Here is a 20,016-nt window from a genome sequence, read left to right as displayed (position 1 = left end):
CAAACACAAGGATAAAGCGGTGCAGCAAAACTCACATAAAAGACATATTGTAAACATTATAAGACTCTACACCGTCTTCCTTGTTGTTCAAACTCAATACTAGAAATTATCTAGACCTTAGAGAGACCAATTATGCAAACCAAATTTTAGCAAGCTCTATGTATTTCTTCATTAATAGGTGCAAAGTATATGATGCAAGAGCTTAAACATGAGCACAACAATTGCCAAGTATCACATTATCCAAGACATTATAGCAATTACTACATGTATCATTTTCCAATTCCAACCATATAACAATTTAACGAAGAAGAAACTTTCGCCATGAATATTATGAGTAAAGCCTAAGGACATACTTATCCATATGCAACAGCGGAGCGTGTCTCTCTCCCACACAATGAATGCTAGGATCCATTTTATTCAAACAAAACAAAAACAAAAACAAACAGACGCTCCAAGCAAAGTACATAAGATGTGATGGAATAAAAATATAGTTTCACTAGAGGAACCTGATAATGTTGTCGATGAAGAAGGGGATGCCTTGGGCATCCCCAAGCTTAGACGCTTGAGTCTTCTTGATATATGCAGGGGTGAACCACCGGGGCATCCCCAAGCTTAGAGCTTTCACTCTCCTTGATCATGTTGTATCATCTCCCTCTCTTGATCCTTGAAAACTTCCTGCACACCAAACTCAAAACAACTCATTAGAGGGTTAGTGCACAATTGAAATTTACATGTTCAGAGGTGACATGATCATTATTAACACTTCTGGACATTTCAGAAAGCTACTGAAAGTTAATGGAATCGAAAAATCCATCAAGCATAGCAAAATAGGCAATGCGAAATAAAAGGCAGAATCTGTCAAAACAGAACAGTTCGTAAAGACGAATTTTATTGAGGCACCAGACTTACTCAAATGAAAATGCTCAAATTGAATGAAAGTTGCGTACGTATCTGAGGATCACTCATGTAAATTGGCATAATTTTCTGAGTTACCTACAGAGAATTAGGCCCAGATTCGTGACAGCAAAGAAATCTGTTTCTGCGCAGTAATCCAAATCTAGTATGAACCTTACTATCAACGACTTTACTTGGCACAACAATGCACAAAACTAAGATAAGGAGAGGTTTCTACAGTAGTAACAACTTCCAAGACTCAAATATAAAATAAAAGTACTGTAGTAAAAATATGGGTTGTCTCCCATAAGCGCTTTTCTTTAACGCCTTTCAGCTAGGCGCATAAAGTGTATCAAGTGTTATCAAGAGACGAAGTATCAACATCATAATTTGTTCTAATAATAGAATCAAAAGGTAACTTCATTCTCTTTCTAGGGAAGTGTTTCATACCTTTATTGAGAGGAAATTGATATTTAATATTACCTTCCTTCATATCAATGATAGCACCAACAGTTCGAAGAAAAGGTCTTCCCAATATAATGGGACAAGATGCATTGCATTCAATATCCAAGACAACAAAATCAACGGGGACAAGGTTATTGTTAACGGTAATGCGAACATTATCAACTCTCCCCAACGGTTTCTTTGTAGAGTTATCAGCAAGATTAACATCCAAATAACAATTTTTCAATGGTGGCAAGTCAAGCATATTATAGATTTTCTTAGGCATAACGGAAATACTTGCACCAAGACCACATAAAGCATTACAATCAAAGTCATTGACCTTCATCTTAATGATGGGCTCCCAACCATCCTCTAGCTTCCTAGGAATAGAAGTTTCACGTTCTAGTTTCTCTTCTCTAGCTTTTATGAGAGCATTTGTAATATGTTTCGTGAAAGCCAAATTTATAGCACTAGAATTAGTACTTTTAGCAAGTTTTTGTAAGAAATTTATAACTTCATAGATGTGGCAATCATCAAAATCTAAACCATTATAATCTAAAGCAATGGGATCATCATCCCCAATGTTGGAAAAAAATTCAGCAGTTTTATCACAGGCAGTTTCAGCAGTTTTAGCAGTTTCAGGCAGTTTTTCGCGCTTTGCATTAGAAGTGGAAACATTGCCAACACCAATTATTTTACCATTATTAGTAGGAGGTGCAGCAACATGTGTAGCATTAGCATTGCTAGTGGTGGTAATAGTCCAAACTTTAGCTATATTATCTTCTTTCTCATTTTCTTCTCTTTCCCACCTAGCACGCAATTCGGCCATCAATCTTATATCTCATTAATTCTAACTTGGATGGCATTTGCTGTAGTAACAATCTTATTATTATAATTTTCATTAGGCATAACTTTTGATTTCAAAAGATCAACAGCAGCAGCAAGACTATCGACTTTAGAAGCAAGTATATCAATTTTCCCAAGCTTTTCTTCAACAGATTTGTTAAAAGCAGTTTGTGTACTAATAAATTATTTAAGAATAGCTTCAAGTCCAGGGGGTGTGTTCTTATTATTGTTGTAAGAATTCCCATAAGAATTACCATAGCCGTTGCCATTATTATAAGGATATGGCCTATAGTTGTTACTAGAATTGTTCCGGTAAGCATTGTTGTTGAAATTATTATTTTTAATGTAGTTTACATCAACATGTTCTTCTTGAGCAACCAATGAAGATAACGGAACATTATTAGGATCAATATTTGTCCTATCATTCACAAGCATAGACATAATAGCATCAATATTATCACTCAAGGAAGAGGTTTCTTCGACAGAATTTACCTTCTTACCTTTTGGAGCTCTTTCCGTGTGCCATTCAGAGTAATTAATCATCATATTATCAAGAAGCTTTGTTGCTTCACCAAGAGTGATGGACAAGGTACCTCCAGCAGCTGAATCCAATAGGTTCCGCGAAGAAAAATTCAGTCCTGCATAAAAGGTTTGGATGATCATCCAAGTAGTCAGTCCATGGGTTGGGCAATTTTTAACCAAAGATTTCATTCTTTCCCATGCTTGTGCAACATGCTCAGTATCCAATTGTTTAAAATTCATTATGCTACTCCTCAAAGATATAATTTTAGCAGGGGGATAATATCTACCAATAAAAGCATCCTTGCATTTAGTCCATGAATCAATACTATTCTTAGGCAGAGATAGCAACCAATCTTTAGCTCTTGCTCTTAATGAGAAAGGAAACAATTTTAATTTTATAATGTCACCATCTACATCCTTATACTTTTGCATTTCACATAATTCAACAAAATTATTGAGATGGGCAGCAGCATCATCAGAACTAACACCAGAAAATTGCTCTCGCATAACAAGATTCAGTAAAGCGGGTTTAATTTCAAAGAATTCTGCTGTAGTAGCAGGTGGAGCAATAGGTGTGCATAAGAAATCATTATTATTTGTGGTTGTGAAGTCACACAACTTAGTATTTTCAGGAGTACCCATTTTAGCAACAGTAAATAAAGCAAACTAGATAAAGTAAATGCAAGTAACTAATTTTTTTGTGTTTTTGATATAGCAAACAAGATAGCAAGTAAAGTAAAACTAGCAACTAATTTTTTTGTATTTTGATTTAGCGCAGCAAACAAAGTAGTAAATAAAATAATGCAAGACAAAAACAAAGTAAAGAGATTGCGATGTGGAGACTCCCCTTGCAGCGTGTCTTGATCTCCCCGGCAACGGCGCCAGAAAACAGTCTGCTGGCGTGTAGTTGACGTGGGAGTTAGAAATCTTTGTGGTGTAACTTTTCTTCAAGTCCCCGGCAACGGCACCAGAAAACAGTCTTGATACGCGTACAGCACGCGACCGTTGGGAACCCCAAGAGGAAGGTGTGATGCGTACAGCGGCAAGTTTTCCCTCAGTAAGAAACCAAGGTTTATCGAACCAGTAGGAGCCAAGAAGCACGTTGAAGGTTGATGGCGGCGAGATGTAGTGCGGCGCAACACCAGGGATTCCGGTGCCAACGTGGAACCTGCACAACACAACCAAAGTACTTTGTCCCAACGTAACAGTGAGGTTGTCAATCTCACCGGCTTGCTGTAACAAAGAATTAGATGTATAGTGTGGATGATGATTGTTTGCAGAGAACAGTAGAACAAGTATTGCAGCAGATTTGTATTCAATGTAAAAGAATGGACCGGGGTCCACAGTTCACTAGTGGTGTCTCTCCCATAAGATAAATAGCATGTTGGGTGAACAAATTACAGTTGGGCAATTGACAAATAGAGAGGGCATGACAATGCACATACATGATATGATGAGTATTGTGAGATTTAATTGGGCATTACGACAAAGTACATAGACCGCTATCCAGCATGCATCTATGCCTAAAAATTCCACCTTCAGGTTATCATCCGAACCCCTTCCAGTATTAAGTTGCGAACAACAGACAATTGCATTAAGTATGGTGCGTAATGTAATCAATAACTACATCCTCGGACATAGCATCAATGTTTTATCCCTAGTGGCAACAGCACATCCATAACCTTAGGGGCTTCTGTCACTCCCCCAGATTCACGGAGACATGAACCCACTATCGAGCATAAATACTCCCTCTTGGAGTTACAAGCATCAACTTGGCCAAAGCATCTACTAGTAATGGAGAGCATGCAAGATCATAAACAACACATAGATTGATAATCAACATAACATAGTATTCTCTATCCATCGGATCCCAACAAACACAACATATAGCATTACAGATAGATGATCTTGATCATGTTAGGCAGCTCACAAGATCCGACAATGAAGCATAACGAGGAGAAGACAACCATCTAGCTACTGCTATGGACCCATAGTCCAGGGGTGAACTACTCACTCATCACTCCGGAGGCGACCATGGCGGTGAAGAGTCCTCCGGGAGATGATTCCCCTCTCCGGCAGGGTGCCGGAGGCGATCTCCTGAATCCCCCGAGATGGGATTGGCGGCGGCGGCGTCTCTGGAAGGTTTTCCGTATCGTGGCTCTCGGTACTGGGGGTTTCGCGACGAAGACTATTTGTAGGCGGAAGGGCAGAGTCGGGAGAGTCACGAGGGGCCCACACGCTAGGTCGGCGCGGCCAGGGCTTGGGCCGCGCCGCCCTACTGTGGCGCCGCCTCGTGGCCCCACTTCGTCTTCTCTTCGATCTTCTGGAAGCTTCGTGGAAAAATAGGCCCCTGGGCGTTGATTTCGTCCAATTCCGAGAATATTTCCTTACTAGGATTTCTGAAACCAAAAACAGCAGAAAACAACAACTGGCTCTTTAGCATCTCGTTAATAGGTTAGTGCCGGAAAATGCATAAATATGACATAAAGTATGCATAAAACATGTAGATATCATCAATAATGTGGCATGGAACATAAGAAAATATCGATACGTCGGAGACGTATCAGTCTCCACCTCCAATCTCTTTATGTCTTGCTTTATTTTATTTAGTACTTTGTTTGCTGCACTAAATCAAAACACAAAAAAATTAGTTGCTAGTTTTACTTTACTTGCTATCTTGTTTGCTATATTAAAAACACAAAAAAATTAGTTACTTGCATTTACTTTATCTAGTTTGTTTTATTTACTATTGCTAAAATGAGTAATCCTGAAGTTGAAGTTCATTCGTTTAAGCAACAAGGGGGAGAATGTTTAAAAGATGCTTGGTATAGAATTAGTGATGCCCATAATAGATGCACTAAGAAACACTCCACCACTATCCTACTCAGGAATTTTTATGTTGGTATCTCTTGCTGGAATAGGTATGTTCTTGATCGTCTCGCGGGAGGTAACTTTTTAAGTACTCCTGCTTTAGAAGCTAGTTGCATTATTGAGAGTCTATTTGGAATACCACCTGTTAATGAAGTTAAAATTGAAATCTCTCTTGAAGATGTCATGAAAAAGTTGGAGACCATAGAGAAAAATCTTCCAAGTATTGAGACTAAACTGGGAGCATTACTTGATAGCACTGATAAACTTGATAAATCTCTAGGTGGAATTAATGGGAGAATTGCCATTTTAGAAGCTAGTGCTATTCATGATAATCAAACCCAAAGGATTAGTGAACTTGAAGAGGCTATGGGAACATTGGGTTCAACCTTTTCTTCTATTAAATTTAAGGAGAAAGCTTATGTGGGTAAGGAGCAAAAGCTCATGTATGTCTCTAAGGCACCTAAACTAAAAAACCATTATAGGCCTAAAATTGACAAAGCTCTTAATACCATTATAGATAATGGAGCATCCAATGCTTCATCTCTTGATAATACTTGATACACACTTTCTGCGCCTAGCTGAAAGGCGTTAAAGAAAAGCGCTTATGGGAGACAACCCATGATTTTACTACTGCACTTTTGTTTTATATTTGAGTCTTGGAAGTTGTTACTACTGTAGCAACCTCTCCTTATCTTAGTTTTGTTGCATTGTTGTGCCAAGTAAAGTCTTTGATAGTAAGGTTCATACTAGATTTGGATTACTGCACAGAAACAGATTTCTTGCTGTCACGAATCTGGGCCTAATTCTCTGCAGGTAACTCAGAAAATTATGCCAATTTACGTGAGTGATCCTCAGATATGTACGCAACTTTCATTCAATTTGAGCATTTTCATTTGAGCAAGTCTGGTGCCTCTTAGAAATTCGTCTTTACGGACTGTTCTGTTTTGACAGATTCTGCCTTTTATTTCGCATTGCCTGTTTTGCTATGCTTGATGGATTTTTCTGTTCCATTAACTTTCAGTAGCTTTGTGAAATGTCCAGAAGTGGTAAGAATGATTATGTCACCTCTGAACATGTGAATTTTGATTGTGCACTAACCCTCTAATGAGTTGTTTTGAGTTTGGTGTGGAGGAAGTTTTCAAGGATCAAGAGAGGAGGATGATACAATATGATCAAGGAGAGTGAAAGCTCTAAGCTTGGGGATGCCCCGGTGGTTCACCCCTGCATATTTCAAGAAGACTCAAGCATCTAAGTTTGGGGATGCCCCTTTGTGACACTTGGTTAAAACATATGTATTGCGGTGATAATCCAGGTAATCCAAGCTAATTAGGACAAGGTGCGGGCACTATTAGTATACTATGCATGAGGCTTGCAACTTGTAGGATATAATTTACATGATGCATATGCTTTATTACTACCGTTGACAAAATTGTTTCTTGTTTTCAAAATCAAAGCTCTAGCACAAATATAGCAATCAATGCTTCCCTCTGCGAAGGGCCTTTCTTCTACTTTTATGTTGAGTCAGTTCACCTATTTCCTCCCATCTCAAGAAGCAAACACTTGTGTGAACTGTGCATTGATTCCTACATACTTCCATATTGCACTTATTATATTACTTTATGTTGACAATATCCATGAGATATACATGTTACAAGTTGAAAGCAACCGCTGAAACTTAATCTTCCTTTGTGTTGCTTCAATACCTTTACTTTGAATTTATTGCTTTATGAGTTAACTCTTATGCAAGACTTATTGATGCTTGTCTTGAAAGTACTATTCATGAAAAGTCTTTGCTATATGATTCAATTGTTTACTCATTACATATGCCATTGTCTTTGATCGCTGCATTCATTACATGTGCTTACAATAGTATGATCAAGATTATGATGGCATGTCACTTCAGAAATTATCTTTGTTATCGTTTACCTACTCGGGACGAGCAGGAACTAAGCTTGGGGATGCTGATACGTCTCCAATGTATCGATAATTTCTTATGTTCCATGCTACTTTATTGATGATACCTACATGTTTTATGCATACTTTATGTCATATTTATGCATTTTTCGGCACTAATCTATTAACGAGATGCCGAAGAGCCAGTTGCTGTTTTCTGCTGTTTTTGGTTTCAGAAATCCTAGTAAGGAAATATTCTCGGAATTGGACGAAATCAACGCCCAGGATCTTATTTTTCCACGAAGCTTCCAGAAGTCCGGAGAGGAAACGAAGTGGGGCGACGAGGCCGCCACACACCAGGGCGGCGCGGCCCAGTGCCCCCGGCCGCGCCAAACTGTGGTGTGGGCCCCTCGTGGCGCCCCCTGACCTACCCTTCCGCCTACTTAAGCCTTCGTCGAGAATAACTCCAGTACCGAGAGCCACGATACGGAAAACCTTCCAGAGACGCCGCCGCCGCCAATCCCATCTCGGGGGATTCAGGAGATCGCCTCCGGCACCCTGCTGGAGAGGGGAATCATCTCCCGGAGGACTCTTCACCGCCATGGTCGCCTCCGGAGTGATGTGTGAGTAGTCTACCCCTGGACTATGGGTCCATAGAGTAGCTGGATGGCCGTCTTCTCCTAATTGTGCTATCATTGTTGGATCTTGTGAGCTGCCTAACATGATCAAGATCATCTATCTGTAATGCTACATGTTGTGTTTGTTGGGATCCGATGAATATGGAATACTATGCTATGTTGATTATCAATCTATCTATGTGTTGTTTATGATCTTGCATGCTCTCTGTTACTAGTAGAGGCTCTGGCCAAGTTTTTGTTTGTAACTCCAAGAGGGAGTATTTATGCTCAATAGTGGGTTCATGCCTCCATTAAATGCGGGACATGTGATGAAAGTTCTAAGGTTGTGGATGTGATGTTGCCACTAGGGATAAAACATCAATGCTATGTCTAAGGATGTATTTGTTGATTACATTACGCACCATACTTAATGCAATTGTCTGTTGTTTGCAACTTAATACTAGAGGGGGTTCGGATGATAACCTGAAGGTGGACTTTTTAGGCATAGATGCATGCTGGATAGCGGTCTATGTACTTTGTCGTAATGCCCAATTAAATCTCACAATACTCATCATATCATGTATGTGCATGGTCATGCCCTCTTTATTTGTCAATTGCCCAACTGTAATTTGTTCACCCAACATGCTTATTCTTATCGGAGAGACACCTCTAGTGAACTGTGGACCCCGGTCCATTCTTAACATCGAATACAATCTACTGCAATACTCGTTCTACTGTTCTCTGCAAACAATCATCATCCACACTATACATCTAATCCTTTGCTACAGCAAGCCGGTGAGATTGACAACCTCACTGTTACGTTGGGACAAAGTACTTTGGTTGTGTTGTGCAGGTTCCATGTTGGCGCCGGAATCCCTGGTGTTGCGCCGCACTACACTCCGCCGCCATCAACCTTCAACGTGCTTCTTGGCTCCTACTGGTTCGATAAACCTTGGTTTCTTGCTGAGGGAAAACTTGCCGCTGTACGCATCACACCTTCCTCTTGGGGTTCCCAACGGTCGTGTGCTGTACGCGTATCAGTTATCTCTCAAGAGTTCTTTTTTTAACGCCTTTCAGCGAGGCACAGAAAAATAGCTCGCATCAAGTATTTTCAAGGGAAGAAGCATCAACATCATAACTTGTCCTAATAATAGAATCAAAAGGTGACTTCTTTATTTTTCTAGGAAAGTGTTCCATACCTTTCTTGAGTGGAAATTGATATTTAATAATCTCATCTCTCATATCAATAGCAGCACCAACAGTTCTAAGAAAAGGTCTTCCCAAAATTATAGGACAAGTAGCATTGCATTCAATATCCAAAACAACAAAATAAACGGGGACAAAGTTATTATTAACCATAATAAGAATATTATTAACTCTCTCCAAAGGTTTCTTCTTGGCAATATAAGCAAGGTGAAAGAAGTGAGCCTAGCTCACTTGGTTAGGGAAGTGGATGTACAACCCAGCCACCCAGGTTCAAGTCTCCAGGGACACAGACTTGAGTTCTTATAATTTCAAAAAAAATCACTGTAGGGGCTTCCCCTACAGTATTCCTTTCAAAAAAAATATAAGCAAGGTGAACATCCAAATAACATAGTTTCAACGGTGGCAAAGCAAACATATCATAGATTTTTCTAGGCATAACAGAAATGCTCGCATCAAGATCAAATAAGGCATTGCAATAAAATTCATCTACTCTCATCTTAATGACGGGCTCCTAACCATCTTCTAACTTCCTAGGAATAGAAGCTTCACGACTTGGTAAAAAAAATAGAAGCTTCACGTTTTAATTTCTCTTATCTAATTTGCACGAGAGCATTTGTAATATGTTTTATAAAAGCCATATTTGTAGCTCTAGCATTAGGACTTCTAGCAAGATTTTGTAAGAACTTAGTTATTTCAGAGATATTGCAATCATAAAATTCAAATTCATTATTATCAAAGGTAAAAGGACTATTGTCTCCCATACTTCGAAAAATTTCAGAACTCTTATCAGAAACAGTTTTAGTGGTTCTAGGCAATTTTGTAGAAGGAGTGGAATGATACGTTGCAAGTGTATATATAATTTTTGGTGCTCCATGCTTGTTTTACATCAATTTCTATATGTTTTTTGTACACTTCGTTGTATTTTTATACATTTTCCGAAACTAACCTATTGACAAGATGCCACAGTGCCAGTTTCCTATTTTTTGATGTTTTGTATTTCAGAAAAGTTGTACAGAAAATATTCTCGGAATTGGACGAAAAAAAAATCCGAAGTTCCTATTTTACTGTAATGAAGACGGGGTCCGGAGGAGAGACGAAGTGGTGCCACGAGGCGGCCACACCAGGCCATGGTGCGGCCCAGGTCCTGGCCGTGCCATGGGGTGGTGTGCCCCCCGGGCACCCACCGACCTCGCCCTTCCGCCTATAAGATTCCTCTAGACACGAAAGCCCTAAATCATCTAGCCTCCATCCATGAAAAGTTTCGTAGCTCCACCGCCATTGCAGAGAAGTTTCAGGGGATAGAAGTCTCTGTTTCTGCACCCTGTCGGGACGGGGAATTACCCCGGAGCAATCTCCATCGACTCCACCGCCATCTTCACCGTTGTTGCTACCTCCTATGATGAGGAGGGAGTAGTTCCCCCGAGGCTGAGGGCTTTACTAGTAGCTATGTGGTCTATCTCTCTCCCATGGTATGATCTTTATGTGATCGTGAGCTTTTTAATCTGGTTAAATAGGTAGATGTTATTCTTTAACAATTATGCTACTCAAGTGGTTTTATTATGTGATCTTCGGGGACACCTTGTCCCACGGTGTGAAGGTGACGGTGTGGATACCGTGTGTCTCTTAATACTTATGAATTGTGGTGTCTTGTTAGTACCATCTTTTTATGCTCAAAGTTATAGCGTGGGGCATCCATAGATTGGGAACGCTGTGGGGCCCCGGACTAGCTGTCTGAAACACCCGTTATGCATACACATTCACGATCCCATGATCATTGTGTCGTGAAAGTATAACCGAACTGGTATCAAATACATCATCCATTACAGTACCGAATAAAAATATTACAATAGGTCACATGACCAATACTTACATAAGAGGCATAATGGCAGGAAATCATCAACCACGCCGCGGAAATACTTCAAGCGAAAGCGTTCGCATGCCCCAAGTCATGCCATAACCCTACATGCAACTGACTGGGTAGACGCTCCTAGCTCGCATAGACGTCGTCATCTCCTTCTTCATCTGTCAAACTCCACGAAGTCTGGCCAAGTAAATAGCCAAGGAAGAAGCCATGAGTACATTATGAATTGTACTCGTGAACCACCTTAGAGAGAAGTAAAGGATATGCAATTTGGTAGTAGCAAGGAATAGGCACTAATCTAGGGTTACAAGGAGTGAGAGATAGTTTCTCTCGAGAGCATGACATCTCTATATCTTTGTTGAAAAACCATTTCGAAAACAAGATTCTTTTTGAAGACTAATAGGTAAGGGTGACCCATTTTTCTTTCCAGCCATCTCAGTATGAGCAAAACAACCTTTCCAACTTTCCACCGTACCTCCCAGGTACATTTCCACCGGTTCCACTGGCATTCCTCCGTACCTCCCAGTTACACTTCCAAAACCCTTTGGAAAACGCTTTTATAAAACAAAACATTCCTTGGAAAAAGCGCTAGGCGTAAGCAAGGCGATTGCCATTCGCCTAGTGCCTAGGAGATGCTTAAGCGGCCTAGGCGCAGCCTAGGCGGGCATCATTTATCCCATCAATTGTGTATATGGGTTATTATGTGAATAAACATTAATTTAGAGCATGCAAATGTATACATTTCTAATAAATACCTTGAAAATAATGCCCATCTAACAAGATCGTGAAGTATTGCATGATTTCTTATTGTGGAAGACAATTTCTTGGTTGCACTACCTAGACTTCCGCTTATGCCCTAGGCGAGGCGTTTGTCCATCGCCTAGTGCCTAAGCCTGCTTAAGCAGTGCCAAAGCATCGCCTTGTTCACAGAGCCTTTAATGCCAAGCAGCTTCCATTCCCACGTCCATAACCGCGGACACGGCTATTCAAATAGATTTACACTCTACAGAGGTTGTACACTTTCCCTATAAGATCCGATAAATCCGCCAAGATCATCCCTGGTTCACCAAGCGTCCAAACGTGAGGCTCGGAAAACCGATCGTAGTTTTTTGCTTGCTCGCTTTAGCCTAAGACATGCCGAATGAGTTGTACCTCCCAACACCAGTCCGGGATGCCATTTACCGAGGAGTTGCAAAGTCCCCGGGATGCCGTTTAAGGTTAATGTTGTTGTACTGGCTAGGTCCGGTGAGGTACTTAGCCACCAAAGTTTTTCGAAAACAATTTTCTCCACTTGCCTCCAGCAATTTTCTTCCCAAAACCTTTTAACTTTTCATAAACTCACACTTGGGCAGGGCTACCCCATTCCAAGGCTTTTGAAGAATATATTTTCTTGAAATTTTTTCTCAAACTTGTTTCAAAAGGGCTCCCAACCTATAGTCCAACTTTTCTTGAAAAGCGGCGACAAGAAGGATAAGGTGTTAAGCACCATATCACTAACATATATTTGTTTAGTAGGTGTCAACGAGGGCTGCACCCGTAATGGTGGAATAATAAAACACCGAGTGGAAAGATCACTCACGTAAATAAATAAGCCATGCAATTTATAAAACTAGTAATAATGCAAGAGTAAGATAATTAGGTCAAGGTATGCATCAAGAGGTGGCTTGCCTTTGTTTGCTATTTTTCCCTGGATTTCTTCTTCACGAATCATTTGATCTTCCTTTCTCTTCAAAATTCTCACCAAGATTCTGTCCTTATTCCCCGATAGTGTTCGCATTCTAACGTCACAAAATAAAAGAGAAGGCAATCAATCCCTAGCCATAGAATCAATCCACTCAAACAACGCACAATAGCAAATCACTAAATTAGAGACATTAAACACATCAAATAAATAGCACCAAGGGCAAGATGGACATTTTATTTATAAAAGGACTAGTTGTATCGTTACTAGAAAAGGCCTTAACAAAACACCTATGAACTACAAAGGCTCTGACGCACACTAAGAAATATTCCACATAATTACGGGTAGGTAATGACTTTTGAAAACCACCAGAAGGGTCTGGTGCCAAGGTTCATTACAAAACATTTCAAACAAAAACAACCTAATTTTCCCTAGGGTGAAATAAGCAACAACACCAATTAACAAGCCACTCTAGAAAAATGCATACAAAAATTTGGTAAAATCACAGAGAGTAAAGCTTGACTTTATAAAGCTACATAAATTGGATTCACTCAATTTGGGTTTTTTTAAAAAAATTATGATTTTTATAAAACCAGAAATAACTTAGGAACCAATTAATTGGCCTAAATATTTCTGTGAGCCATAAAATACATGCAGCACATCTACTGGAAGCTATTACCATGCAAGACACACATGCACTGGAATCATGCACAAACAAGTTTTTAAATAATTTTGAAGGTTTAAACAAAACAGAAACTAGGTCAATCCAATTTCTAAGAACACAAGCACCAGAGTACAACCAACCAAAGACCACCATACCAATGGATAGGTAATACCAAATGTGATCTACCAAAACTTGTTTGGCATTTTTCTGAGTTGTAAAATAATTTACAAAAATAAGATACTGAAAAGGTACCCTGTTTCACTAGTAAAATGCTCAGAAATAAACTACCACTCACAAAAATATTTCCTTTGACTCAAATATACCCTATCATGATACCTACTAGATGCACTTGGGTTTGCTACCAAAAACATTTTTGTGTGCAAACAAAAATCAGGAACAACACCCTGGACAGAATTTGATTTGCCAATCAAACAAGATACAGGAAGCTCCTGCATTTGGGACCTGTGCCAATAGAAAGATATTGACATCTACTGTACAACAACATTGACCTCATGCATACAACTCATAGGCTGAATAAAATACAAATACAACAACATTCTATGGGTTTATTTATTAGCACAAAACTATACTGGAAAGCACATACATGCAATTTTATGTGGGCAGGAATTCTATCATGAGCATCCAAGATTTTGAATCATCAAATTTGGATACTCGAGGAATTTTCTAAATTTCAAAACCTAGAGCAGTATTTACTGGCAGAATTTTCCAGATTTAAATGAGAAGGAAAAAGGGCCGATAGGAAGTGGATCTGGGCGGCGGCAAGATGGGCTGGCCCAGCTATCACCACGGATGCGCGGGGAAGGGCGGCGTTCAAATGGACTGGGGCTGAGCCTGCTGCCATGTTGGCATGCAAGGGCGGTCCGCATGCGGCTGCAAGATCTCGATCCAACGGCGCGTGGCGCCTTATTCCGCGTCGACACAAGAAATAGCGGCGCGGCCGGGTGCTACGCGATGGAGCAGGACTGGCGGCTCACCATGGGCTCGAGGACGCCGGGTTCGAGGCGTAGGATGGTGCAGCAGCAGCCGGTGGCACTCCTCGACAAGCGAGGTGCGCAGGCAATCTGCTAGACGACGGCAAGGTCGAGGATGGGCTCTGCGTCAGGGATGGAGTCGACGCAGGCAAGCAGACGATGCCATCGTCATCACGGCTCCTGCTCAGGAAAAAGGAGGCGGGGTTAGGACTGGCAGGGTGAGAGAGAAAAAGGGGAGAAAGAGGGATCAACAGAGAGGAGAGACGAGAAGAGGTGATGGCAGCGACGCGCATGGCGATGCGTCCATTGACTAGCTCGGCTCGGCCTGGGTCTCCAGGCGAAGATAGAAACAAAGCAGGCCCTCGTCTCCTGTGTTCTTTGAGATATGTAGAGAGGGATGTGAGGGAGTGGGGAGCGTGCGAGGTGGCATGTGCGCTTATAAAGAGCGGCACGAGTTTGTGGGGCACCGGGTGCATGAAGAGAGAAGGGGAGGGAGCGAGCAGCTATAGGCTAAGGGAGGCGGTGGAGGAGCATCAACGCGTGGTGCGGGGTTCCCTAGAAGGTAGCTAATGGTCGGGCGCTGTGTGGGGAACTGAGGTCGTCGAGCCGTTGTGTCCGTCGGCCAGGTGCTCGACGGAAAGCCACGTCGAAACGTTGTCCATCACGGTGTACAGAGGAAGAGGAACGTGCTGGGATGGTACGGGAGGGAGGATCATGAGGCAGTGCTCCGGTTTTCATGGTTTAAAACGATCGGGAGATGGCGTAGGGTGTGGAGCATCGACGTGCACGGGGTGACGTGGTAACCACGGGCTGGGGGGGTGCACGGGCGTGCAAGGGCAAGAGGGGATGCATGGTATCGAGTTGGGGTTGGTCAGGGAGGGATACGAGGTCACCATTTAGGCCAGTTGCTGGTCATGCAAGGCAGAGAGGAGAGAGAGGGAAAGGTGGTCACCACCATCGGGTTCCAAGGGAAAGAGAAAGAGGGGTGTGGCCTAGGGCCTGGTAGGGGCAGGGTAGTGCTGCAGGTGGGGTTTTGGTCGTGGCTTCTCATAGGCTAGGAAAGATAGGGAAGATAGAGGGAGAGATCTTGCTCACATGCCCATTCGAAGACATGGCCGGCATGCCTCCTTGCCAAGCACAAGAGGACAAGGGGATGTGATGAAAGACAAGCACACAACCAGGGAGAGGGGGAGCAAGAGATGCTCATGGGTGGCTTGATCATGTAAAGAAAATTTGAGGAAGAGAGAGAGATAATCTGGGGAGAGATGGTGTATGAGAGGGTGGCATGGCATGGCCGGCCACCTAATTCTCCAAGTGGACATGCCCACAAGATGAGGTAGAAGTGAGGAGGGGGAATGATGATTAACCAAGGGATGGTGCGAAGGGTGGTTCAGATGATTAGAGAGAAGAGTTAGAGAGATGGAAATAGACATTAAATCCAATGATGATCAAATGGCCATCAAGTGAATTATGGCAATGAAGGAGAGGTGGTGATGTTAAAATAAAATAGAGAGGTAAATTTGAAGTGCAAGATTTGTCATATACATTGGAATTCAATGGATAGGTATTTGAATCACCTCAAATGTCTATGGAACAAATGGAAGGGAATTCAATTGAAATGGATTTTTGAAAATGTTGAGAGAGGCGAGGTAGGTCTTAGAATTTTTCAAAAGTCTCTACTCACTTTATAAAGCAAGGTAGATTTTCTCAAATTTTGAAATAAGCAAGAGAGAAACAAGAAATGGTATAAGTACCATTAACATGCATTTTTTAAAAAGAAAGACAAAAGAAAATAATTATATAGAAATCATTCTTTGGTGGAGATGAGATGATAAACATACCAATCTCTTTCCCTTGTTTTATTTGAAGAAATAATTTGAAAAGGTTTAATAAACCTAGAAGTAGTCTTGTGGGTAAAACTAGAGAAGAAAAAGAATGGGGTTTTGGAAAAATTTATTAAAAGAAGTAAGAATAAATTTGGGAAATATGATCTCAAGGGTAGATGATTACTACACAATGTAACAATCATTTCCACACTTGTTTTTGTGAAGATTAATCTAGAATAAAGAAAAACAAAAGGTAAAAGAGGAAGAAGTGATCTAGAGCTAAAACTCTAGATAGGGCACAAGATCAAGTTAGAAAAATGGATTGCAAGGTTCCCATGGGACATGCAAGATGTTGGAGTTGTAGAGGAGGTTGCATAGATGAGATCCATGCCTTAAGTTCATCTATAACAGTTGTGGGTGCTTAAGGAACAACTGCCAAAGTTTGAATATTGTAAGCCTGCCAAAACATCTTATCGACTTGGCTTCAAAATCCTCAAGGGAAAATATGCAGATGAGAGATAGGGTTCAAAGCATTGGTATGATTGGGAATTGCATATGCCAATGTAGGTCTAGGGCAGAGTGCATTGCTCCAAAAAGCAAAGGATTAATATAGCTAGAAGCTCCAAAATTGAATCTGGTAACAATTTTAGGACTTAGTCAAATTTGGGTTGTTGACTAGGGTATAAGAGAAGGTTGTATTAAGGAGTAGATGATCCCAAGCTTTGAATCAGGGGGCATGTGAGTTAGAATACATCACAAGGAAGGTCCCAATGTAGGTGCATTGACCTTGCCACATGTGGAGGTATTTAAGTCAGAGGTGTAAAGGTTGTACTATAACACAAATTTGGATCAGTCAAGACTTGGTTGAGAAGAAGTGATATTGACGTGTTGAGGTGTTCAAGAAAACTTAAACCAGCAGATCAAGGCAATTCATCTACAAGCTCACCAAAGCAATTCATATTAACAAGCACATCAAGGCAATTCATCTTAATTAGCCTTTATAAAAAGTTTTTGTTCCCCCTAATTTTTGCACTCTGGACACTTAAACAAGGTTGTAAAAATTGGGGTGTTACAAACACGAACTTTAAGGAGTGCTTATGCAGCCCTACGCGGTGAATTTGTGTTTGTTATCTAACCGAAGAGTGGTTCAAAGTAGCATATGTGAAGAGATAATATTTATGTATTCAATTATGATCATTGTTGAGAGTGTCTACTAGTGAAAGTATGATCCCTAGGCTTTGTTTCTAAGCATTGAAACACCATTTACAACCAGTTCTGCTACATGTTTGCTTGCTGCCATTTTTTTCAGATTACAATTACCACTCATAATCATCCATATTACTTGTATTTCACTATCTCTTCGCCGAACTAGTGCACCTATACACCTGACAAGTGTATTGGGTGTGTTGGAGACACAAGAGACTTCTTGTATCGTAATTACAGGGTTGTTTGAGATGGATATCTTCGACCTATACCTCCCTGAGTTAAATAAACCTTGGGTGATCCACTTAAGGGAAACTTGCTGCTGTTCTACAAACCTCTGCACTTGGAGGCCCAACACTGTCTACAAGAATAGAAGCGTGCGTAGACATCAAGCTCTTTTCTGGCGCTGTTGCCGGGGAGGTAAGATAAAAGTACTCACATCCTCTGGCTACTAAGTCTTTTAGTTGCTGGTGAGTGCTTGAAGTTATTATCTTTAGATTCTGCAATTATATATTTTTGTTTCTTGTTTTTATTTTAACTAGTTAAGCTTAATGGAAAACAACAAAAAATTAGAGAACTTTATAGTATTTATCTTGAGTTAGGACATGATGTGTTTGAAGAGAAAAAAAAACTATGAAACTTTATTTGCATGATAATAGAAATGTTATTAGTATGAATGCTTTGAACATCATTATTGCTAATACTATGGAAAAGTCTAAGCTTGGGGAAGCTAATTTTTATGATCTTTTTAATCCCCCAGCTTTAGAGGAGAAAATTTGCTCTGATGATATTTTATCTTCCATATGTGATAATTCTAATGATGCTTGTGATATCTTAAATCATTCTACTGAAAGTATTCCTTTTACAATACCTATGAAAATTATTGAAAAGATCATGGATGAACGTTATGCGGATGATGAAACAGTCCATCCAAGTGATCACTTGTTGAAACTTAAAGAATTTTCTGAGTTATTTAAAGTAGCAGGTTTATCAAGAGAAAATGCCATGAAGAAATTATTTTCATTGTCACTTAAGAACAAAGCATGGGAGTGGTATCATATACTCGCTGAGTAAACTCTTGTTTTTGAGCCCTAAAACCTCAACTCATAACCCCCCTTGACCCTTCGGCCTACATATTATACTCTATTTAGTTAGCCTATATTTCTTCTTATGCCTGTCACTCTGCCAAAAATATGATATGAAAAATTCTAGCCTCTTCTGAACTCCTTTCGGAATCTCTCTCACTTCTAATCTGAAATTGCGTGTCCATAGGACTTAAACCTGGGTGGCAGGGTCTTAGGGCATCTCCAACGGGGCGACCCATCCCGCGCCCGCGCGTCCGGATGGGTCCAGACGGACAAAAACCCGGCCCAACGCGCGGACCCATCCCTAAAACGGATGGCCGCGGCGTCCGGAACGACGCAAACCCGGCCCAAATCTGGGCCGGGTTTGCGTGGCCGCGGATGCGAAAGGCTGGTCGCTCGCGTCCGCCCCTTGTCCGCCCCTGGCCCGCGTGTCATAGACATAAATATTTGTTTTCATTAGAAAGAAATCATTACAATTTTTTTTAACTACTACTTCTATCCTACTACGTACGAGGCCGGCGGCCTCGCCGACGTCTCCTCGCCGACTCGCCGTCGGGGCCGTGGATTTCACTCAACGCGGGTGGCCTGTACGCGTGAGGATTCGACTCCAGCTTACCAGCTGGGTGGCGCGGCGGCGGCCGCGTCTTCGGCGGCGGCGCGGCCGGCGGTGGCGGCGGCTTCGGCGGCTTCGGCGGAGGCCTTCATCCTCCTCCTTTCCGCCCGCGCATACCTCAAGCAGCATGCCTCCTGCGGCGGAACCATCCGCCTCCCGCATACCTCAAGCTCCTGCAGGGCGGCGCGTTCCACAGCGGTGCGCGCCTCCAGGCGGACGCGCGCGGGGGCCTGGGCCTCGTGGTTCTCCTGCCGCCGGCGCATGCGCTCTTGCCGGCCGCGCTCCGCCGATGTCAACACCCGGATTTTTAAGTCCGAATGCCTATTATGTCATACATCGCAATCCCAGGAATATTGTTGTTGCGAGGCATAATAGTTAAGTATCACAGTCATCATTCATTACAAACCATAAGTCTTACAAATTGGAATCACATGATCCATATTACACGAATAGTTGATCTATTGATCAACGAACAAACACAAGTTCATAGTTCAACATAGCGGAAGCGTAAGATACAAGGACTCTCGAGTCCACAGGCCAACGCTTGACGTCGGAAGGCGCTTAGTTGTCGTAGGCGTCCTGCTGGTCATCTCCTTGTTCATCTTCATACTCTGGCCATTTGAATAGCCAGGGACAAAGCCGTGAGTACGTTGAGTACTCGCAAACTCAAACTAATGTAAGTGCTAGACATCTAGTAGGGTTTGCTAAGCTCTAGTTTATTTGCATAAAGCTAATTTTAGTTCACAAAGTTTTGAGAAAAGCTTACTCAAGTGCTAACTAACTCAAGTGGGAACATTA

The sequence above is a fragment of the Lolium perenne genome, chromosome 2, assembly GCF_019359855.2.
Source record: "Lolium perenne isolate Kyuss_39 chromosome 2, Kyuss_2.0, whole genome shotgun sequence".
Taxonomy (NCBI): Eukaryota; Viridiplantae; Streptophyta; class Magnoliopsida; order Poales; family Poaceae; genus Lolium; species Lolium perenne.
Note: the sequence above shows the minus strand (reverse complement) of the source record.